The sequence below is a fragment of the Vanacampus margaritifer genome, chromosome 13, assembly GCF_051991255.1.
Source record: "Vanacampus margaritifer isolate UIUO_Vmar chromosome 13, RoL_Vmar_1.0, whole genome shotgun sequence".
Classification (NCBI taxonomy): domain Eukaryota; kingdom Metazoa; phylum Chordata; class Actinopteri; order Syngnathiformes; family Syngnathidae; genus Vanacampus; species Vanacampus margaritifer.
The window spans coordinates 4,829,609-4,851,336 of NC_135444.1; the positions used below are offsets into that span (position 1 = coordinate 4,829,609).

Below are 21,728 nucleotides of genomic sequence, written 5' to 3' on the forward strand. Positions count from 1 at the left end.
ATTTCCCCCCCTTTGTTTGAATGATAGAACAGAAGTATAGTCTTCTTGCAACTAGTGCATTTAAAAAAAAACAATAATTCATTATGCATGGACAACCCCCCCCCCCCACACACACACACACACACACACACATACACACAACTTTCCATGTGGACATGTTGTATGTTATATAGTACTATACATAAACTCCAAACAGTTTTTTTTTCTCTAGCCCTGCCACAGTGTGGGTAAGTAGGACTCATGGACTAATTTGATTTCTGTCACCCATCCCATTTCCAGTCTATTACCCATTCTTAGAAGGCCTGGCTGGCTCTGGCCAATTAGTAAAGCTTGTCTACACGCAGCTGCACATATGTAGCATTCCTTTGTCAGGCAGCAGGACCAGGGCCAGTCATCTTAGTCCAGTTCATCCAGGGAGTGAGAGGAGCACTTCCTGAGGTGGTGGTGGAAGAGATAAAAGAATGGTTTTATTTTTTCTATTCCATAAGGACTACATTAAGCTAAACACTACACCGTAGTGGATACTTTTACTGTAATTGTAAAAATCGGAAAGGTCACCTATAGGCTAGCACCAACTATTAGTGTCATTTGAGAGTGTGTTTTGGTCAAACTTCACCGTACCGCATGGCATGGCATGGGTATTGACGCTTTTCTATTTCTAGTTAGTTTCTTAATTACTTATATATCGTATATACGCATATACCAACTGGCCAATTTTGAGCCTAAATTCATCCCTTCCAATCAAGGTTGGGTAAAAAAAAAAAAAATGTGTGTGAAAAATTCTAAAACATTAGCAGAATTTGTTTTTGTTTTTTTTCTACTTTTATAAATTCAATTCTCTAGCAACAGTAATAATAATAATGTAAATATAAATACACAAAGCAATAATTTACAGGAAAAATAACTGTTTTGAAAAACCCAGCCATCAGAGCAATTACTCTTACTTGGTGTGGGGCGAGATAGCTCACTTGTTTCCGACTGTAATAATATTTCTTAGACGAATATCTTGATTATAGCCCCAATTTTTTTTTAAATAAATCTGAGTAATTTCTTAGTTAACAGAACGGTTAAGGGTAGAGCTCATCAGTACTCTGGTCTTTAATAATTTAACTCTGGGGCCTGTTTAATACCAGGGCTCGTTACCCATACCTACTTATGACCAAAGTCAGTATTATCAAATGACTCTGAAAAGGGTCCAAAAATAGTTTGGCCAACTGGTAAAAAGATTTTCAATATTTACTCACAAAAAAAAAATCCTGTTGCATGATGTGGAACAGAATCAGAAGCTTACACTGGTGCCGAACATCTCAAATGGAGGAACAACTACCGGTAGTTGAGTTGAGAGTTTGCATGAAGCATCCACCCCCACCCACTCAGTCATTCATCACCATAGAAATGACAAGTAGATATGTTGGCGATAAACTGCTACTGCAATTTATTTACCTGATAAGTTAGCAGCTAGCCTGTGGCACCATGCTGCCTCTCACAGGTCAGTTGGGTTAATTATTAATATGACATTACTCTTGTTTTATTGTGTTAGTTAATGTCTCCGTTATACACTGGCTTACCATGGAATACAATATGTGCTCATCTGCATGATTACACACCATGCGGCTATTAAAATTATTTAAAAATATTGTTGTTCTGGAAAATCATTTCCAACTGTTGAGTTGTAACCCTGTAGTCTTTGAACCACAAGCTTGTAAAGTCAAATTTGGGAAATCGTAAATGTTTATTAAAATGTAGGATCCCATATTTTTTGGCATGTGTGACGTACAGTAATGCTCTGCTGGGATTTGAATCCAAATTGGACCAAATCTGAAACGTGGTTGCTTTGGAGTTTTAATGCAATTGTTGTGAAATATAGACAATAAACCAAAATACAAAATACAAGAGAACCAGTTCACGCAAATCCTGAAGTCTCATTTCTATTTATTTCTATTCTCTAGGATGTCCGAATGCCTCATCTGCATGTAATCTCCGTCACCGTGGCCACACATCATATGTATGGGATAGATTATGTGTAATCACAGCTAGACAGAGACTGAGGATGAACGGGAAAGGAATGCATGGGGGTTGGTGGGAGAGATGAAAGAAGTAAAATGGAGAAAGGGCTGTCAGGGATAATGGAGTAGTAGCATTTATCAAACTGCAGATCTCCATGTGGGAAGGATGGACTGAGACAGAGGGAGGCAAAGGCAGAGGATTTAAACACTGAGGGGGGGCACCAAGCATGATGGATGAGTGGGCAAGGCATAGGTCAGCCATCACTCCACCGAGATCTTTCTTAAGATGAACACTCCCATTTTAGATAAGCAACATCTTCCTTTGCGTGTTGGAATTATAAAATGGGCTGTCAGAGATGATCTTTATTATTATTATTATTATTATTATTATTTGGGTGGAATTTTCTTCTTGTTCCCCCTAATTCCAGAAAATCCCAAAAGTTATGCGTTTTCTAAATTGGACTTCACAAATTAGGTTAGAGGAAAGTTCTGTGATATTTGAGGGATATTTTTGATATTTGCTTCAATGTGTGAAGCAACAAAAGCAAGAAAGTGCTCTTATTTCATGCCTGTAATCAAATACTGTATGTTCTTTCGCCATCCGACATTTTCTATGGTCAAAGAAATTGACTCGTTTTGGGTGAATACTGTAAATTGGTTTTGTTTTGACTCTCGGCTTAGTGATATGCAATATATGATGACAATTTATTATTTGCTTTAAAAACAAAAAGACAGAGACCTGCTGGCAAGGGCACTTGGAATGCGAATGAGAGTAGTCAGGATGTTGTGTGTATGCGCGTGTGTGTGTGTGTGTGTTTTCCCAGACTTCTTAGCCTTCCCTCTGCTTGACCCCTTTTTATGGTCTTTTTACGGCCCCTGCATACTGTAGCCATCGAGATTCTCTTCTCCAGGGCCCTGTTCCCCTCATCAACCTCCGCTTAGATCCTCAGGCAAGGTCGGTTGGCCTTTAACAGGATCAGCCTACTTGAAGAGTCCATCCACATGGAAACGGTTTCAGGGAATCTGCAGCAGATTCTTAATGTTTTAACATTGCGTATATACAGTGAGGAAAAGAAGTATTTCACCCCCTGGTGATTTTGTGAGTTTGACCCTTTACAAAGAAAGGAACGGTCTATAATTTTCATGGTAGGTTCATCTTAACAGTGAGAGACAGAATATTAAAAAAAATCCCAGGAAATCACATTATATTAATTTTAAACATTTATTTGTCTTTTATTGAGGAAAATAAGTATTTCACCCCCTAGCAAACATGACTCAGTACTTGGTGGAGAAACCCTTGTTGGCAAGCACAGCGGTCAGACGTTTCTTGTAGTTGGTCACCAAGTTTGCGCAGATCCCAGGAGGGATTGTGGCCCACTCCTCTTTGCAGATCCTCTCCAAATCCTGAAGATTTCGAGGCTGTTGCTTGGCAACTCGAAGCTTCAGCTCCCTCCACAAGTTCTCTATAGGATTAAGGTCTGGAGACTGACTAGGCCACTCCATAACCTTAATGTGCTTCTTCTTGAGCCACTCCTTTGTTGCCTTTGCTGTATGTTTTGGGTCATTGTCATGCTGAAACACCCATCCACGACCCATTTTCAATATCCTGGCTGAGGGAAGGAGGTTCTCACCCAAGATTTCCCGGTACATGGCCCCATTCATCCTCCCCTCGATCCGGTGAAGTCGTCCTGTACCCTTAGCAGAGAAACAGCCCCAAAACATAATGTTTCCACCACCATGCTTGATGGTGGGGATGGTGTTCTTGGGGTCAAAGTCAGCTTTTTTCGCCCTCCAAACACGGCGAGTCGAGTTGATGCCAAAGAGCTCGATTTTAGTCTCATCTGACCACAGCACTTTCTCCCAAGCCTCCTCTGAATCATCCAGGTGCTCATTGGCAAACTTCAGACGGGCCTGTACATGTGCCTTCTTGAGCAGGGGGACCTTGCGGGCACTACAGGATTTCAATCCATTACGGCGTAGTGTGTTACCAATGGTCATCTTGGTGACTGTGGTCCCAGCTGCCTTGATATCATCAACAAGCTCCTGCCGTGTAGTTCTGGGTTGTTTCCTCACCTTTCTCATGATCCGGTTCACTCCACGAGGTGAGATCTTGCGTGGAGCACCAGACCGAGGGAGATTGATGGTCAATTGGTGTGTCTTCCATTTTCTAACTATCGCACCAACAGTTGACTCCTTTTCACCCAGCTGCTTGCTAATGGTCTTGTAGCCCATTCCAGCCTTGTGCAGGTCTACAATCTTGTCCCTGACGTCCTTAGACAGCTCTTTGGTCTTGCCCATTGTGGAGAGGTTGGAATCTGATGCATTGATTGATTCTGTGAACAGGTGTGTTTTTATACAGGTAACGGGAACTTAATTAGGAATACCAATTAAGTAAGAGGACTAATGTGTGTGCCTCCTGGTCACATGACCGGTCTGTAGGAGCCAGAATTCTTGCTGGTTGGTAGGGGGTGAAATACTTATTTTCCTCAATAAAAGACAAATAAATGTTTAAAATTAATATAATGTGATTTCCTGGGATTTTTTTTAATATTCTGTCTCTCACTGTTAAGATGAACCTACCATGAAAATTATAGACCGTTCCTTTCTTTGTAAAGGGTCAAACTCACAAAATCACCAGGGGGTGAGTAGTGGCTAAGTCCTAAAATGCATTTCGGAGCATTCTTGCGAGGACACGCAATATGCTACTGATGATGTCATTCATGTCTTTTGGTCGCCATCGTCATCAACCTCTAATTATGTCTTTGTATATTATATAATGGACCCACGCTGTTCATGCGATTTAGGGCCCGAACCAGACCATGAATAGCGAAAATCTACGCATAACTGACGGCCACAGAAATGCATTGGGGGGAGGGGGAATTTAAACCCGCAAAAATTATTCAAAAAACACTAATAAACAATCAATATGAGTTTTTCTATTGGTGTTGCGCCTTCCAAAAATGAATGGATCAGTGCAAAATATACCCTTTTTTTTGTACATGTAGTTATTGCTCATACTCAGTTTCTTAAATGAACACACGTCGCAAATGCGACAATTGTACACTGCTGTAAAGTGCACAGCCAGGTTGTGTTTGCCAGTCACTTACACCAATGACTGTCTTTTTTCTTCTTTCTTGAAGTAAGAATATGAAACCTGAGATGGTTAGATGTGCCATCTAAATTAGGGCAATACTTGAATACGTGTTTACGCATGCAACATGTCAAAGCAATGACCTGGACTGGATATCAATGTCTAATATGGTAGCATACAGGGTAAAATGGGTGAAATGAGCCTAATTTACACCAGCTCAAATGTGCACCCACTTTTCTGTCCTCAGTTTTTTTTTTTTTTTTTTTTGCAGTTTGATGGTATATTTTTAATCCCTACCTGGATTGCACAGTGTCAACTTTGTAAGTAGCTGATCTGTAACAGTGGTAATTTTTCATTGGTGACACTTGCAAGCAACCCAAACCAGTAGTTTGGTATAATGGTGTGTTTTTACCTTTTATGGCTCCCTTTACTTGTAATCAAAGCGTCTGAGTGTCTTTCTCTTGGGACTTCTTACTTGAGAAGACTTTGATGAATATTGCTATTTAACATTTCTATTGAACAAAACCATTTCAGTGGAGATTAAACCATTCTAGTGAAGTCTGCTTCATTTTGCTTGCACTCTGCACTCAATCACTTGCCGCTTGTAAATGATGAGTGTTACAGAATAACTCAAATTACGCAGAATAGATCCATTCATTCATTCTCTGTACTGCTTATCCTCACTCGGGTTAGGGGTGTACTGGAGCCATAATAGCAGGGCAAAAATAAACAAACAGCCCCATTCACACCTACAGACGGTTTAGTCTTCAGTAAACCTACCCACTCATGCACGTGGAGAACAGGAAGGCCAGAGCCCAGATTTGAACCCACAACCACTTGGTCGTCGTGGTGCCCCACAAAATGGATCTAGAACTGTAAAATAAAACAGCGGACATCCGGTAACTATCAGCATGTTATTTATTTGGGGCCATACATTTCCAGTAGCTTTACTGAAGGTACTCAAATATGGGCCCCATAGAGTACTCAATACTGTATATGTGAGTGTGTGATAGATTTAACTAACACCTACTTTTCAATGTCTGCATGAAAATTCTGAGCCTCCTTTCCAATTAGAGGCAGCTTTTTCTGGCCTGTGATCACTGATCCAGGACCTGCCACACTCCTGGGGGAAGAGAGAAAACACAGTGACCTGAATATTGTTTGAAACTGTAACAAAGCTTAACAAGGTCCAGAAATTAAAGGAAACTGTTGCATTCCAACATGGAAATATGCTTTCAATGTGTTTCTACTTTGCTGTTACTTTCATGAATACAGTATAAAAAAAATAAAATATAAATTAAAAATTGCCTGAGTAAGCATGCTACGTCCACTGGTGATTCTGCCTCGTAATTCCCTTTGGAGAAGAATGAGCAACATGATAAAACATGTTTGGGAGGAAAAATCCTTTCTTTTAAAATAAGCTTTCTGCAAAATACAAAGAGCACATGTAATAAATTATCTACTTACGTTGTCCTAAATCAGGCCAGGTTGTGGTAGGGCTTCCTCTGTTCAAAGTGCACCGCTGCAAACAAAAACGCTGGAATTGGAATCAGAACACCTCAATGGGGAGATACAATTCATCTTTTAGACACACTGAACATTGATCTTCACAGCAACCAGATGGCTACACTTCAGCATCAGAATAAACATCATTGTCCACCTAGAGGAATTTTTTCTTGGACATCAGTGAAGAGGCTGGAACCACTATACACATACTCTTCCGCGCACAACATCTGATACAAAATGTACAAATACATATAAATGCATTCTGAAGTCATACTGTCCACAAGTGGAAGTTTAAAAATAAGACATGGGACTACATGATTCTAAACGATGAGATTAAAACCTTTTCAAAGATCAACACTTGTGCTAACACAAAAACGTGTTTGATTGCACAGACGGCCAATGCGTATCAATCACTAATGTTAAACACTATCTTGGTTTCAGTGTTCAACAGCGCTAAACAGGTCAATGCACTCACCATGATTGAACCTTTTTTGCTCGGTCTCGACAGCTATTGGAAGCTGGCTGTGCCTTTACCCCTGTGCCGCTGCTTACGCATTGTAACATTGGATATATATCGCTCAACTAGCATTTTTTGACCAGTGACCGTAGTGGATAGTACGACTATATTTCCCATGATTCTTAGATGCGAACGCAGGAAGTAGTTGTAGTTCCCGTCACCACCTACTAAGTAAGTCCGTCCTGCTACCGATTAGATGTGGATGGGAATGAGTAATTGGAAAGGAATTTACAGTTAAAATTACTTTTAATGGGTTTATCTTATGAATCACTATAACAACTGTATAGTTGACATCGACATGGCAAAAAGTGGGACGCCGGGACGAGACCCGCATAATAGCGGGACAAAACAATGAGGTTGGTGAAATCAGCCGAAATGCGGGACCCTTAAAAGCAGAACTGCCCCAGCCAAAATTGGGACGTATGTAACGAAGTGCGCATCTCAACAGCGCAGTTCATTTTGGGTAGGCCGGCTAGTCGCCAGCTACCATCTTTTCATTAAAAACTAATGGGGTCTAACGGGGAAGCTTTGATTTGGACCAATCCAACCATTGGAAAGTTGATGTTTTTTTATTTATGCTATTTTAAACATACATAGTAGCGTGCCGTTACTGTACACTACAATTAAGCTTATTTAAGTGCTTAATATTTGTCTTCATTTGTGCACTTTAACTGGAGTCGGACCAAGGATGGAAACCAGAACGTGAAGGAAGAGACGGGTAGGATCTTTCTTTACTGATGGGGTCCATTGGGGCTGAAATGACCGTCACTCCAATAGTTTGGTTACACGTACGTCTGCTATCAAGCTTCGTTAGGCTTCCGTCTGCTCCCTCGGTTTCAGGATATTGACAAAATAATTGCGTTCAAGAAGTTTTCCATTATAGCCTCTTTTACATCAGTTTGGCTCTTTCTTTTCTGATTGGAAATTGTGAAGCGTGAGCAAAGGTTTACAAGTGTACACAACCGTCTTCTCGAACTTTGCAATGACGTTTTTTTTTTTTTTTTGTCTATAAACTCTATTAGGACAGTAAAAAATGGCATAAAGTGCACCTGTTTTGTCACGTGAGGCTGAAAGCTGTTTAAACAATGCTTGCAAGATTTAAGATGTACAGTTACGCAAAAACAATTTCAGCACTCTAATGTCGAATGTTCAAATGACGGCTATTTTGGTAGCCATGCTTTTTTTTTTCAACTTGATTTTCACGCATGCGTAAAAGTAATGTGCACTTCGCTTATTACAGGCTCGATATTGCCTACCGGAAGTCAAAAATGTATATCCTGAAAAGAGAATATTTGCTGTGTCTTCTTTACCATTCTTTTGTTAAAGATATTTGAAAGGATGGACTTTAAAAAAAATCGGATTACTTTCATGGCAATGTTCACCAACATCAACAGTATAAGTGGTATAAAAATGGATGGAAGTGTGGATTGTAATCTTGCAAACGCAATCATCAAGCCTTACCATCAAGTGTGTTTGCACTGAATTTGGTTCTATGAAAATTATCCCAAGAAAGTGGAATTGTGTTGTTGCATAAACTCTCATCACAGCTACATAAACATGTTGGAATGGTACGTTGAAATACAGAGGAAGTCTGAGATGATGCAATATCCATGTGGTGAGGGAATTCTCATGTAATGAGAACAGGCAGAGAGCCACAAGTGTGTTTTTTCTGTTTGCTTTTTCTTGCCCTCTCTGGCTCAGTCGTCCTCGTATCCACTCAGTCTTTTTTTTACTGTGTGTCCTAGCCAGTGAACTATTGCTGACCTCAGCGGTCTTGTCAGTGATTAATACCCCCCTCCTGTACTCCTGCAACTCCTCATCCCATTGAGGAAAAAACTAGCAGAGGTTGGAATCAGATAGTTTGTACCATTAGTATAGAAAACAGTTTATTATAATTTCTACTCTTATGGTTAAGGTTAACCCTAACCCAAAGTCTTCAGTTTTTACAGCTTTTTCTGATCTAATATTTGCCTTCTTTTATAGACCATAGTTGCGTTCAAAGAACAGCATCCCACATGTTGATTCAATGGACTCCAGACATCAAAGCAGCCGTGCTGCCAATTGGCACATCCAACGATGTAATTCACTCAACTGGTGGTTATTCTGTTAGTTTGTAAGATCGAAGGTAAAACAGTGATTCATTGCAGCATATGTCTCCATGCAGCAAGCAAGGTTTGTTTTTGTTGTTAAATCTGTTGTAAACATCCATTAGTTGTTTTTTTTAGCACTGCAAAGTTAAAAAAAACAACATATTTTTAGGCCCTTTTTCCTCACCACTAACATAGAGGAAGTCATCTAAAGTTGGCTGTTATTCCTTTTTCTTTCTCTTCATTTACTCACTTGGACACCGGCCCTCAAAATGCACAAACTACCCGTACTCGAGAGTGATTTATACCGGTGGTTGTCATCTGTCAGATGGCTCAAGGCAAGCCTCAGGAAAATCAAGGAAATCCTTTCAACTATATTGTAATTTTTGGCACTGCACAGATTACCGACCCCAGCTAACCTGCAGTGGGCAGCTTCACATTTCCGCATGGCTCTTAATGTCCTCCCTTTGACCAGACAGTCAGATCACCCCCGTCAGCGCTGAGGTCACTAGTTAAGTGGAGGTTGGCGCGCTGGTGACATGCCGATTGTGTAAGCAAACCAGCTAACAGGCCTGAGGGGAAGAGACTGTGTGCTTGGGACTGATATTAACTAAGGGAGTAGATGGAGATAAAGACAAAATAGATAGGAGCAGCATTAAACGGAGACTTGGGAAGCAGAAAGGTCAGCAAAGGGGGCAAGACACACAGATAAAAGAGTTCTTTGTGAAGGGGCCACTTAAGTTCATCTTATTTTACTTTCTAGACACAAAAAGAACATGCAACGTAATTGTAGGTGTAGCATAGTTTTTAGGTTTACTGGCTTGTAAGAAGTGAACAGTGATTTTTGTCACACACCACTACTATTGTGGTTTGTACTATTGCTACAACTCTTTGTTTGGTACCACCTTTGTCTCCATCCATCCATCCATTTACTACCGCTTATCCGGGGTCGGGTTGCGGGGGCAGCAGTTTTATGAGGGAAACCCAGACTTCCCTGTCCCCAGCCACTTCAACCAGCTCCTCCGGCGGGATCCCAAGACGTTCCCAGGCCAGCCGAGAGACTTAGTCTCTCCAGCGTGTCCTTGGTCGTCCCGCCAGTGGGACATGCCCGGGACATCTCTGCAGGGAGGCGTCCAGGAGGCATCCGAACCAGATATACTTTTTTAATAGTTTTTTTTTTATGCTAGAGTATACAGAAGGTTTGATGCATCCTCTGAACTGAAGAGAATGGTAATGGCAATGTTACTTATTATAAAAATGGCCAGCAGGTGGTAGCAGAGTATAAGAGATCAACCAGGACCATGTTGAAACAAATCTGGTTTCCCCACAGTTTGAAACAGATTTGTGAATAATGATGTAACTGAGCTATATTCTAATGCTAATTGCTGCAAAACGGAAACAGAAACATACTTTTTTTTCCTGATAAAAGAAGAGACTCTAATCTTTCGTTTAGTAGGTTCCATGTTTTTATAGCAATAGAACACAATATTCTGTGGGCCTTGCAAAATCTGTCAAAATCCAGTAAAATAGCCGGGGGCGAAAGGGGTTGCTTCAGTGAAAATGGATGGGAGTGAAGGACTTAATTGGCGATTGAATATGATTTCAGGACGTGTCATGTTGTTGTTGTTGTTGGTAGCAACAGTTTGTGATGGTAATCTATCTGGAAGTCCCTCGAGGTCGACAAAGAAATCCCTCTCACCAGAGAAAGAAAAAAAAAAGAGTTAAGAAGTATTGTTGTGCCGTCTGTGATGGTAAATATAAACAACCTAAAGACTGAAAGCTGAGACAAGTCAGCCATTATGCTGCGACACTCTGCTGGGAACAAATTCAAAATAAAAGCATTCCAAGACACGTCCATATATTATTTAGTAAAGTTTATTTTGTAGTTGGCCTTGCCACCGAGTGAGTAGTAGTATGAAAAATTGTTGCAAACTACTTCTTTCTGAGAGTATACAGTACACGTAAATAAGCAGGCATCCGAGGCAGGAAAAAATGCCTTGAACATTTTTTTTCAACCAGGGTTCTCAAATTACTCAAGGACTTGTTTCACCACTAATTAATTGCGTTTGATCAATTTACCTTCTAACCTCTTCTTTCTCAGTTAGCAAATACATTCTTTCAATGTGTTGTTTTATCAACTAGTCTCCTGCTAATGTTGTTATTATGCATTAAATAAGTTAAATCTGTTGATCATGATAGATTACCATAATATACCCAGAACTAAGCACCTTTTTGTTACAAAAGATAATATGTAGTAGTGCACTACAGAAGTTATGATGCTGCCGGTGTTGTTGCTCTGCAGACATCACCAGTCGCCCCATGGTTAATCCAAACTCAAAATGCCATTGAAAATTTCACGGACTCGGCATCACTGCGTTGTGTGTTTTCATTAAGTGACCAAAACACATCTCCAACCACAGGAAAGTAGCTGCATTTTTTTTTTTTAGCAATAAACACTCCCACTACATGCATAATTTCCTTGTTTGTTTTTGTGATACTGTTGGCGTATTCACATTTCACTAGTTTTTCCGTTTCAAGTCCCTCGACTGTTGTGTCTCCAACAAGCGTAAGACACACATACACACAGTGTCATTGCAAATTGAATTGAACCTCTGTCCATACGAGCGTATTGTCCCTTCTTGTCCCTATTAAGCGCAGTGTGAAAATGGGCATCATGGACTTCTGTGCTGCATCAACAACTACTCAACACTCATTACCTGAATGCCTCACTCTTTCCATCCATCTTTTTAAATCATTCACCACTAGAGCATTATATTGCACAATATTTTACACCATTGTTTTGGGAAAAAGAAGGAAAAAAACTTTATACAGGCTGCTGATCGGGTTAGGCGCTCTATAACTGAAGCAAGTGGAAATTCTGAATCTTGAATGACAGTCTTTTGAAGATGAGTTTAGACATTTGGTGCCATACATAATTGTGATGGTTCCTGTTTTGCACCCTCTCCTTATCTTCTGTTGAACACACACAAATGCTGGAATCCAAGAAATGTTGTGTACATGCAGGCATATGTGACTGAAGCTGACCTGTTGCAGAGAGATCTGATGTGATGACCAGATAGCAGATAGATGAAAGCTTTGAAACATCTTTATCTCCACAGCCTTCTTTGTCCTTTTTCTTTGTGAACGATTTCACTCCCTCATCTCTGTTTTCTGTAATATTTGATTGGTCAGTTTAAAGGGATACTTGACTCATTTGGCCATTTTCAGCAATAAAAAGTTAATATTTTGTCTATGATTAATTTGAAAACTATATCGTTTTTCATGTAAAATTAATGCGTTTAAAACACATTTTGCAACTTCCTGTCGGCTGTAAATGACATTACAAGTGCTCATAGTTCAAGTAACGGGTTTGGTCATGTGTGATCGCAAATTGAGCCATAATTGGTCGTTCCCTGAGCACATATATTGTCATTTACAGTCGACAGCAAGCGGCAAAATGTGTTTTTAAAAAAGGTTTTGAACAATAATGAAGTTATCAAATTAATTATAGACAAAATATTAACTTCTTACTGCTGAAAATGGCTAAATGAGTCGTCTCTCTTTAAAAAGAAAACATTAGAGGCATTTGTTCAGCTGATATAAACTAGATATGTCATTTGATAGATGCAACTGAATAATATCCAGTACAAGACCTCCATCAAAAATTCATCATTTACAGATGATGCTGATAGTTATGAACAAGGCATTATGTGCCAAAATTATGGTAACCAACATTATAGAAATAGCTCTAAGTACGAAATGATGCAGGTTTACACCACTAAGCCCAACTGTGCAGGTGTATCTTATAATGGGGCCAATGTGGATATATTTTTCCGTCAAGACTTGATTGAATTAGCACAAAAGTTATGTAGTTGAACCCCCAGCGGAATAAATTTTTCAACAGCTCATGATGAACAAATATACTGTAACAACTCAAGCATTTTATTCCCCTCTCGGCTGTGTAAAGCAAACAGTTGGTTTGTCCTATGCTGGTGAACCATACGAAAACAGCTCAGCGGTAACAACGCAAGCAATCTCCAGAAGTATAATCACACATTTGTCATTGTCTTCTTTTAAAATATAAGAGTAAGATTTACTTGCTTTACTTTTAACTCACCAATATGCCTTAGTTATTTTTATTTGGTATCTGGCAAAACCAAATTTTCTCTTTTCTTGTCTTGCCCAACCCATTACTCTTGTTTTAAGTGTATTACAAGTTTGTTTTTTTTTTTTATACATATGCTATAATTACAGTAAATTAAAATATTCATTTTATTCTTGTTCAGCACTTTATCTAGTGGTTGCTGTTTTTAACTCTTTTACTGTCAAACATTATCTAAAAAAACAACTCTTTCAGTGCCAGCTGATTTTGAGCATTTTCACTCATCTTTCAAGGCAAACAGAATACTGTGTGCTTTGACTACATAAACATGGTGGATACTATATAAAATATTAGACTCCATTCTTTCATTAGAAAAAAAAGTGTTTCTACCTCTAGCATTTGAAAATAGGTAATTTGAGTGACATCAAGCGAAAATGGGAAAAAATAAGAAGAAAACAAGCTTTTTGTGAAAAGATACATTTTCTGCACAACAGTGACTTTGAGACTAATATTTTTTGTTTAGTGACACTCTGTGAATTAGATTTAATGTGGCAATAACTTTGATCATTCACGTCATCCTTGAAAACATTCCATTTCCTAAGATCCACTATGTTTTCATGTAATTTGATACCCGGGAGCCCATTGAAAAGAGATACAATTCTGCCATCTGCTGGCCATAGTTAGTGGGTGTTTTTGGATTTCCCCAACCCCAAGCAGCGCTGCACAAGATGTTGCACTGCCCATTGAGGGGGAAAAAAAACGTAGTTGACGTTATTGGCGGTATACATTGGGCGTGTCCTTAGCGTCAATTGACGTTTTTGGCGATAAAGAAGTTTTAAAAGTGCATCACAGTGTATTTAACTTTTGTATTAAATATGTGTTCTTATTTCAAATGTTTATTTCCTTATTCTGTAAATAATGATTACCTTCCACTGCAGTGGGCTAGTGAGAAATATACTATATACTTCTATTTAAAGCATGTAAAAGAAAAGTCAGAAACTTGCGACCCGAGAGCCATAAGCATTAAGTTCTAAATGGCTGTGAAAGCTACAAGGCATGCATCCTTGATTTCAAAAACATACAAGGACATCATAATCATGAATTTTAGTGTCTGAGAGGTCATAAAAAAAAAAAATTGAGTTCCAGAAAAGCTTTCTGTGCATGGCAATTGGCAGCACTCACTGTGCAATATACATTAGTTTTGTAGGATTGGAATGGAATATGAAACCAGTACATAACAAAAAAAACACGTCTGTCACACATGTTTAGGTTTGTTTGACCATGACCTACTAAGTAGGTCCTACTTAGTGCCCTTTTTGTTATCTTTGTCATCTTATTGTATTTGTCTTCCGCTTTCTGGATTTGCAATTCTTGTCCTCACATTTGAGAGATCTCTAGTCACATTACTGGTCCTGCTGCCATCATGGCTACTCGATTACTAGATTCGACGGTGGTCTCCTTAATTAAATTTAAACATGAGTGCTTTCCCTTTTAATATCAGCTAGTTGAAGTGGAAGCAATGAGTGATGTCTGTGGAGCCAAGTAAAACGATACACACACTGACAGCCGCGATTCTGTCCATCTGTCCAAGTTTGATTGATCGGGTGTGACCGTTCATGGATAAATGCATGGATGGAAGTCATTCAGTTTAATAAACGGTATCAATGTCACGAGCTCATACAAACATTCCAATTAAATTCCAATTAAATGTCCTCTTTGATGATGTCTTTGGACAGGGTTGTGTGTGCAGACTTTTTGTCAACTCCAGTTAACTCCAGTTTTGCCTGTCTTATGATCTAATCATGGACACAGTTTGAGAACTAGATACTACTGTCCAAGTTTATTGTGATACATTTGGCAAATATGCTTGCACACAAACTGTGATCAAGGAAAAAACATCTGGCATTCAAAGAGGATCTGTTTTAGACAAAAGTTAGTTAAGCATTATACTCAAAGTAGCAAATGGTTGCCTAACTCTCTCAGGAGTAGAGAACATCACGTTTCAAATTAGGAGCCATCCATCCATTCTATATCGCTTATTGCAGTTGTTCTCAAACCTTTTACACTAAATACCACCTACAGAAATGCTGAACTGTACAAGTACCAGCATAGTGACCAACATTAAAATAGCGTAACTATTGCAAGTCAGTGAAGCGTTACAGTTTGAACGTCAACATTATGCCTAAATATAGTTAGAAAGTTAAATACAACTGAACTGTACCACTCAAGTGAGCCTGAGTAACTCTAGTGGTACTAGCACCACACTTTGAGAGTCACTGGCTTCTCGTGTTTAGGGTTTGGGAGATCTTAGACTATTCCCTGGACGGATCACCAGTGCAGTTACTTTTCGTTTTCGTTTTCGTTAAACGTTTCGTTACAGTTGGCTTGTGAATTTGATTCGGAAGAGTTTTTTTTTGCAGAATTTGGGTTTGTTGCGTTCCCTTTTATTCTTTATTTCTGTTACATGCTTAAGGATTTATGAAGAGAGTGGTTTATTTATTTATTTATTTATTAACTCATTCATTCCAAGACATTTTCACTGAAACAACCCCCTTTGCTCCCAGCTGTTTTACTGGATTTTAACGGATTCTGAAAGGCCACTGAATATTGTGTTATATTGTAAAAAAAAAACTAAAAAAACATGGAACCTAGCAAAAGAGAGATTAGAGTCTCTTCTTTCATCAGGGAAAAAAAGTATATTTGTACCTGTTTCCGTTTTGCAGCAATTAGCATTAGAATATAACTCAGTTTCATCATTATTCACAAATCTGTTAAAAACTGTGGGGAAAACAGCTTGTTGCAACATGGCCCTGGTTGATCTCTTATACTCTACTGCCACCTGCTGCCCGTTTTTTGTAATAACTACCATTGCTTCAACCGTTCTCTTCAGTTCAGAGTTTGCATCAAAGCCTTCTTTATGCTATAGCATAAAATAAAATAAAACGTTAAAAAAAAACGCATAAATACGTCTTTGGGACACTGGTAATATTTAAAATGGAATGCATTTATACGTTTTTGGGGAGCTAAGAGAATGTATATTTTTCACTGGGAATACTGCAGATTATTCTTAGCTTGCACATCACTCTTCCGAGCTAACCTGAGACGTCAGGTCATGTCAGGCAATGACACTCAGCAACTGATTGTTCTTAGACACTGCTTGTTTATTCACAGGAGTTTTGGGAATCTCATTATTCATTATCTAGAAATTGACTTAACTCAATTACAATGGGACCTGACGTAACTAAACTCATTTAGGAATCTTTGGGTTGCATTCAACATCCTTGTGCGGTTCAGTTGTCACACTCTCGAGAGTGATGGCGAAGAATGGCCATTGCACAATTCTGACTCATGGTTCAACACCCAGTTCCTGTGCAATATATCATCCTGTTTGTGCTTGTTTACTGTAGTTGTAGAAATAAAACAAACTCCTGATGGCAATGATTATTCATTCAGTTGATTCATCATACAAAACAATGGGGTGCAAAGTAAATAGATGATGCAGTGATGTGTGTGTGTTTTTGGTTTTATTCTTCTGCAATGTTTGTGTGCATAGTTGTATGTTGTTAAAAATGCAGGAATGTTGCTGCTCGGTCATGTAAGGTTTTTTTTTTATTCAGGAAAGGTGTAATAATTGTGATACGAGTTCTCCTAAAGCTAACAAAGACGGTGAAGAAAAAAAAAATGATTCAGACAGTAGTGCCGTTAATTAGCGTTCACAAACATTTGCATCCCTAACTGACCAGCAAAAGATCCCTTAAGTAAAATAATACTAAAGAACATAGTTAAGAAGCAGATCATAGTAAGCGAGACCAATACCCCGGTTCCACTACACCAACAATGCAAGTGGTGCATATGCATGCACTGCCTTTTTCTCACATATGCACGCAAAATTTAGAAGACAAATGTCAGAACAACTGCCCTTAGGGATTAGGGTGAGCATGTGGCAGTAAAGTGAACTTCCCAGCTGTGAAGGTATCAAGTGTGACATCAGTGTCTTGCCATCCACCCACAAGAACCTTCTGATTGACCGATAGCACAAATGCAGATCTATTAGCACTGAAATGCCCTCAGGCTGCTTTCCAAGAGGAGCTCTTGTTTCACACAGGGTTGGCTATGGATCGCTGGTACGAACTACCTGAGAAAACACCTGACAAAGTGCAAATGCATCATAACGTACAAGATTGTGCTTGATTGTCAGCTGGCTCTGAAAAGAGCCACAACATGCCTGTAGAATTACATTCTTAAAATTAAATGGTAACGTAATAAAAGGAAGGAAATAAAGAGTAGCGTTCTCAAAGTACGAAAAGACAGTTGAGTAAGATGGATTAACATACTTTTTAACTTGCATTTAAAAGCACTTATGCTTGAGGCTGACTTAATTTGCGTTGACAACTTATTCTATTTGTGTGCAGCATAACAGCTAATTACTGCTTCACCATGTTTGCTTTGAATCATGGGCTCCACTAATAGACCCGAGTCAGCAGTCCTCACAGCCGTAAGGGTTTATATTAAATTAGCATGTCCTTTATGTATTTAGTACCCATTAGTTATTATTTATAAACCAGTAGCAGAATTTTCTAATCAATTCTTTTAGTCTTTACCACTTCTACACCGGTTGACAAATCTGTTGGAAATGATTCAGTTGGTCATCTTAATCTTAGAACATGGCCATCAACAGCACGTGCAATCTGTTAGTGTGAACATGCAATTTACTACCCACTATTTTGGACCTTTTAGTAAATCAGGCCCTTATGAGGACTGTATCAGTGCTGGTGTTGATTGTAAGCCATTCTTAAACATAAAATGTTTTTTCTGGCCTGCTGAAAAAGGCCACAATTAAGTCGATTTATTGTCCTGTTGCCTTTGCATACACATTACTCATTCAGCAGAAACGTGCCGTGTCAAAGTGTGAAGTCACAAATTTGTGTAATGTACTTTATTACCACCTTCATTTGTTGATCTTGACACAGGCGTGTTGGCATGTAGTCTGTCACGGCTTGAGAAGGGAGGACCCAGATGCAGTGAGGAAGGCGAGCCACGGCAGGGATGCGGACAACTTTGATTTAATGTGGCGATAATCGCAAACACAAAATCGCGCACACAGGCGGACAAAAGTAAACACACTCAAAATCACGCACACAGGCGGACGAAAACAAACACAAAATCACGCTCACAGGCGGACAACAAACAAAACCAAAATCACGCTCGATGGCGGCAAAAAGGCAAGTCATGAGAAGCAGGAGAAAATTCTTGTGGGAGCGAAACCAGTCGGGTCAGGAGAGTAGCGTCTCGAGGTAATCACCCGACACTCCTTGCTGTGTCCATCAGGCTTATATTGAGGTCTGATGGCATAATGGGCAGCAGGTGTGTATGGTGGGTGGAGCCCACCAGCTGACCCAAATCATGACAGTACCCCCCCCCTTAACGACGCCCCTAGGCGGACCACCCGGCGCCGATGGGTATGCTAAATGGAAATCCCGAACGAGGGACTGGTCCAATATCCAGGAGCGGGGAACCCACTGGCGGTCTTCGGGTCCGTACCCCTCCCAATCGACCAGATACTGAAACCCTCTGCCCCGCTTTCGAGAGTCCAGAATGTCCCTTACTGTGTACACCGGCTGCCCCCCCACGACCCGGGGAGGCGGCGGGGGCGCGGTCGGCGGGCACAAGGGGCTGGCAGAGACAGGCTTAAGCAGGGACGTGTGGAACACTGGGTGTACCTTGAGAGTAGGGGGCAGGTTGAGCCGGACCGCTACCGGGTTGACCATAGCGTTGACCTCAAACGGGCCGATGAACCGCGGCCCCAGCTTCCTTGAACTCCCCGCCAATTGTAGGTCCCTAGTTGAGAGCCACACCTTCTGACCCGGTCGGTAGAGCGGTGCCGGAACCCGGTGCCTGTCCGCGAGCCGCTTGTTGCGGTCCGAGGTGCGGCACAGGGCCTTCCTAGTGTCTTGCCAAACCCTGCGAGCCCGGCGGAGGTGGGTCTGGACTGAGGGAATGGCAACACCGCCCTCCTGGGAAGGAAACAAGGGGGGTTGATAGCCACAGGCCGCGTTGAACGGGGACAGGCCTGTGGCCGAGCACTCGAGAGTGTTGTGGGCGTATTCGACCCAAGGGAGGTGGGACGCCCACGAGGAAGGGTGCTGATGGCACACACATCGAAGCGCTGCCTCCAAATCCTGGTTGGCACGCTCCGTCTGCCCATTGGATTGGGGGTGGTAGACCCGGGACACGAACTGGGGCCCCCTGTCGGAGACGAGGTCCGCTGGAATCCCGTGGATCCTGAAAACGTCTTTTATCAGGATATCCGCAGTTTGTAGCGAGGTGGGCAATTTGGGCAGGGCGATAAAGTGGGCCATCTTTGAAAACCGGTCCACCACCGTCAGGATTACCGACCGCCCGTTGGAAGTAGGTAGTCCGGTAATGAAATCCAGGGCCACATGCGACCAAGGACGGTGGGGAATGGGCAGGGGTCGGAGCTGGCCGGCTGGCTTCAGGCGGGAGGACTTATTACGGGCACACACCGTGCAGGACGTGACATAGTCCTGGACGTCCTTGCGCAGCCCAGGCCACCAAAATCTCTGTGCTACCAAGGACAGCGTGCGCCCCACCCCAGGGTGACATGCTACCTTCGACGCATGCCCCCACTGCAGTACTTCCTGCCGAAGGTGTGTGGGCACGAACAGCTTGTCTTCAGGGCACGCGACCGGGGTCTGCGTGTCGTCCGCTGCATCCGCCACCTTCCGCTCCACTTCCCACCGGAGGGCTCCCAATACTCTGTCCTCCGGGACAATGGTTTCGGGTGGAGACCCCTCGGCGGCTGGACTGTGTATTCGGGACAAGGCGTCTGGCTTGGTGTTCCGGGCTCCTGGTCGGTAGGTGATGGTGTAATTAAATCTGGTTAGGAACAGGGCCCAGCGTGCCTGGCGGGGATTCAGCCTTCGGGCGGACCGGAGGTACGCCAAGTTTTTGTGGTCAGAAAAAATCTGGAAAGGTTCCGCCGCGCCCTCCAGCCAGTGCCGCCACTCCTGCAACGCAAGGATAACGGCCAGCAGCTCCCGGTTGCCCACGTCGTAGTTGCGCTCAGCCGGGTTGAGCCGGCGCGAGAAGAAGGCGCATGGGTGTAGCCTCTGGTCCTCCGGGGACCGTTGGGATAACACTGCCCCCACTCCTGTCTCTGAAGCGTCGACCTCGACGATAAAGGGAAGAGTCTCATCGGGGTGTGTCAACACCGGGGAACGCGAAAATAATACTTTTAAATTGACGAATGCGGCCTCTGCCTGTTGGGTCCAAACAAACGGAATTTTGGTGGATGTCAGTCTTGTTAGTGGTTCCGCTTTTAAGCTGTAGTTGCGAACGAATCGACGGTAGAAGTTTGCGAATCCAAGGAACCTCTGTAGGTGTTTCCTGGATGTGGGAGTGGGCCACTCGACCACGGCCTGGATCTTCGCTGGGTCGGCTCTCAATCGACCCTTCTCCACAATGTAGCCGAGGAATTGGACTGAACTGGCGTGAAACTCACATTTTTCGGCTTTTACATACAGCCGGTTTTCCAGCAGTCGTTCCAGGACCAGCCGAACATGTTGTCGATGTTCGGTTTGATTTCTTGAAAAAATCAAAATGTCGTCCAGGTAAACAAAACAAAAATGATTGAGCATGTCGCGCAGGACGTCATTAATGAATCCCTGGAACACGGCGGGAGCGTTTGAGAGGCCAAACGGCATCACCAAGTACTCAAAATGCCCAATAGGTGTTTTAAATGCTGTCTTCCACTCATCGCCCTCCCTTATCCTCACTAGATGGTAGGCACTGCGAAGGTCCAGTTTGGTGAATACCGTGGCTGAATGTAAGGGAGCAAACGCTGAGTCCATTAGCGGCAACGGATATTTGTTCTTGATAGTTATGTCGTTCAGACCACGGAAATCGATGCACGGGCGTAGGGTCTTGTCTTTCTTTTCCACGAAGAAGAACCCCGCCCCTAGCGGTGACTTGGAAGGCCGAATCAGTCCGGCCGCCAGGGACGTGGTGAGGTACTCCGTGAGGGCTTGACGTTCCGGCTTGGCGATCTGATATAGGCGTGTACCAGGCAGCGGTGCCCCAGGAACCAGTTCTATTGCGCAGTCATAAGGTCGATGTGGAGGGAGAGACATGGCCCGGTCCTTGCTAAACACCTCCCGCAAGTCATGGTATTCTGCCGGTACCTCATCCAGGTTAATCTCCTCTAACGTGGCTTTGGCTGGGCCACGGTGATCATCCACTGCTGACTGCAGGCAATGCGAGTGACAGAAAACACTCCATCTCTCCACCCTGGGAATGCCCCAGTTAATGTCCGGGTTATGCCTGGCCAGCCAAGTCAGGCCCAGGACCACTGGGGCCGACCGGGATGGCATAATGAGGAACTGAACGGTTTCCACGTGGT

General features: G+C 42.0%; 1 protein-coding gene and 1 long non-coding RNA gene across 3 annotated transcripts in view; one reads left to right on the forward strand and one right to left on the reverse strand.

Moving 5' to 3' along the window:
- The window catches only part of ror1 (receptor tyrosine kinase-like orphan receptor 1), a 140,293-nt gene that overhangs the window by 37,539 nt on the left and 81,026 nt on the right, over window positions 1–21,728 (forward strand). The gene's annotated exons all lie outside the window — the stretch shown is intronic.
- The window catches only part of LOC144062774 (uncharacterized), a 37,659-nt gene that overhangs the window by 3,229 nt on the left and 12,702 nt on the right, over window positions 1–21,728 (reverse strand). For both annotated transcript variants that reach the window (XR_013296443.1, XR_013296442.1), the window contains exons 2-5: window positions 6,565–6,619; window positions 6,128–6,220; window positions 5,878–5,970; window positions 288–433 (exon numbers count right to left, since the gene is read on the reverse strand). This is a non-coding gene — a long non-coding RNA (uncharacterized LOC144062774). The remainder of the gene's footprint in view (window positions 1–287; window positions 434–5,877; window positions 5,971–6,127; window positions 6,221–6,564; window positions 6,620–21,728) is intronic.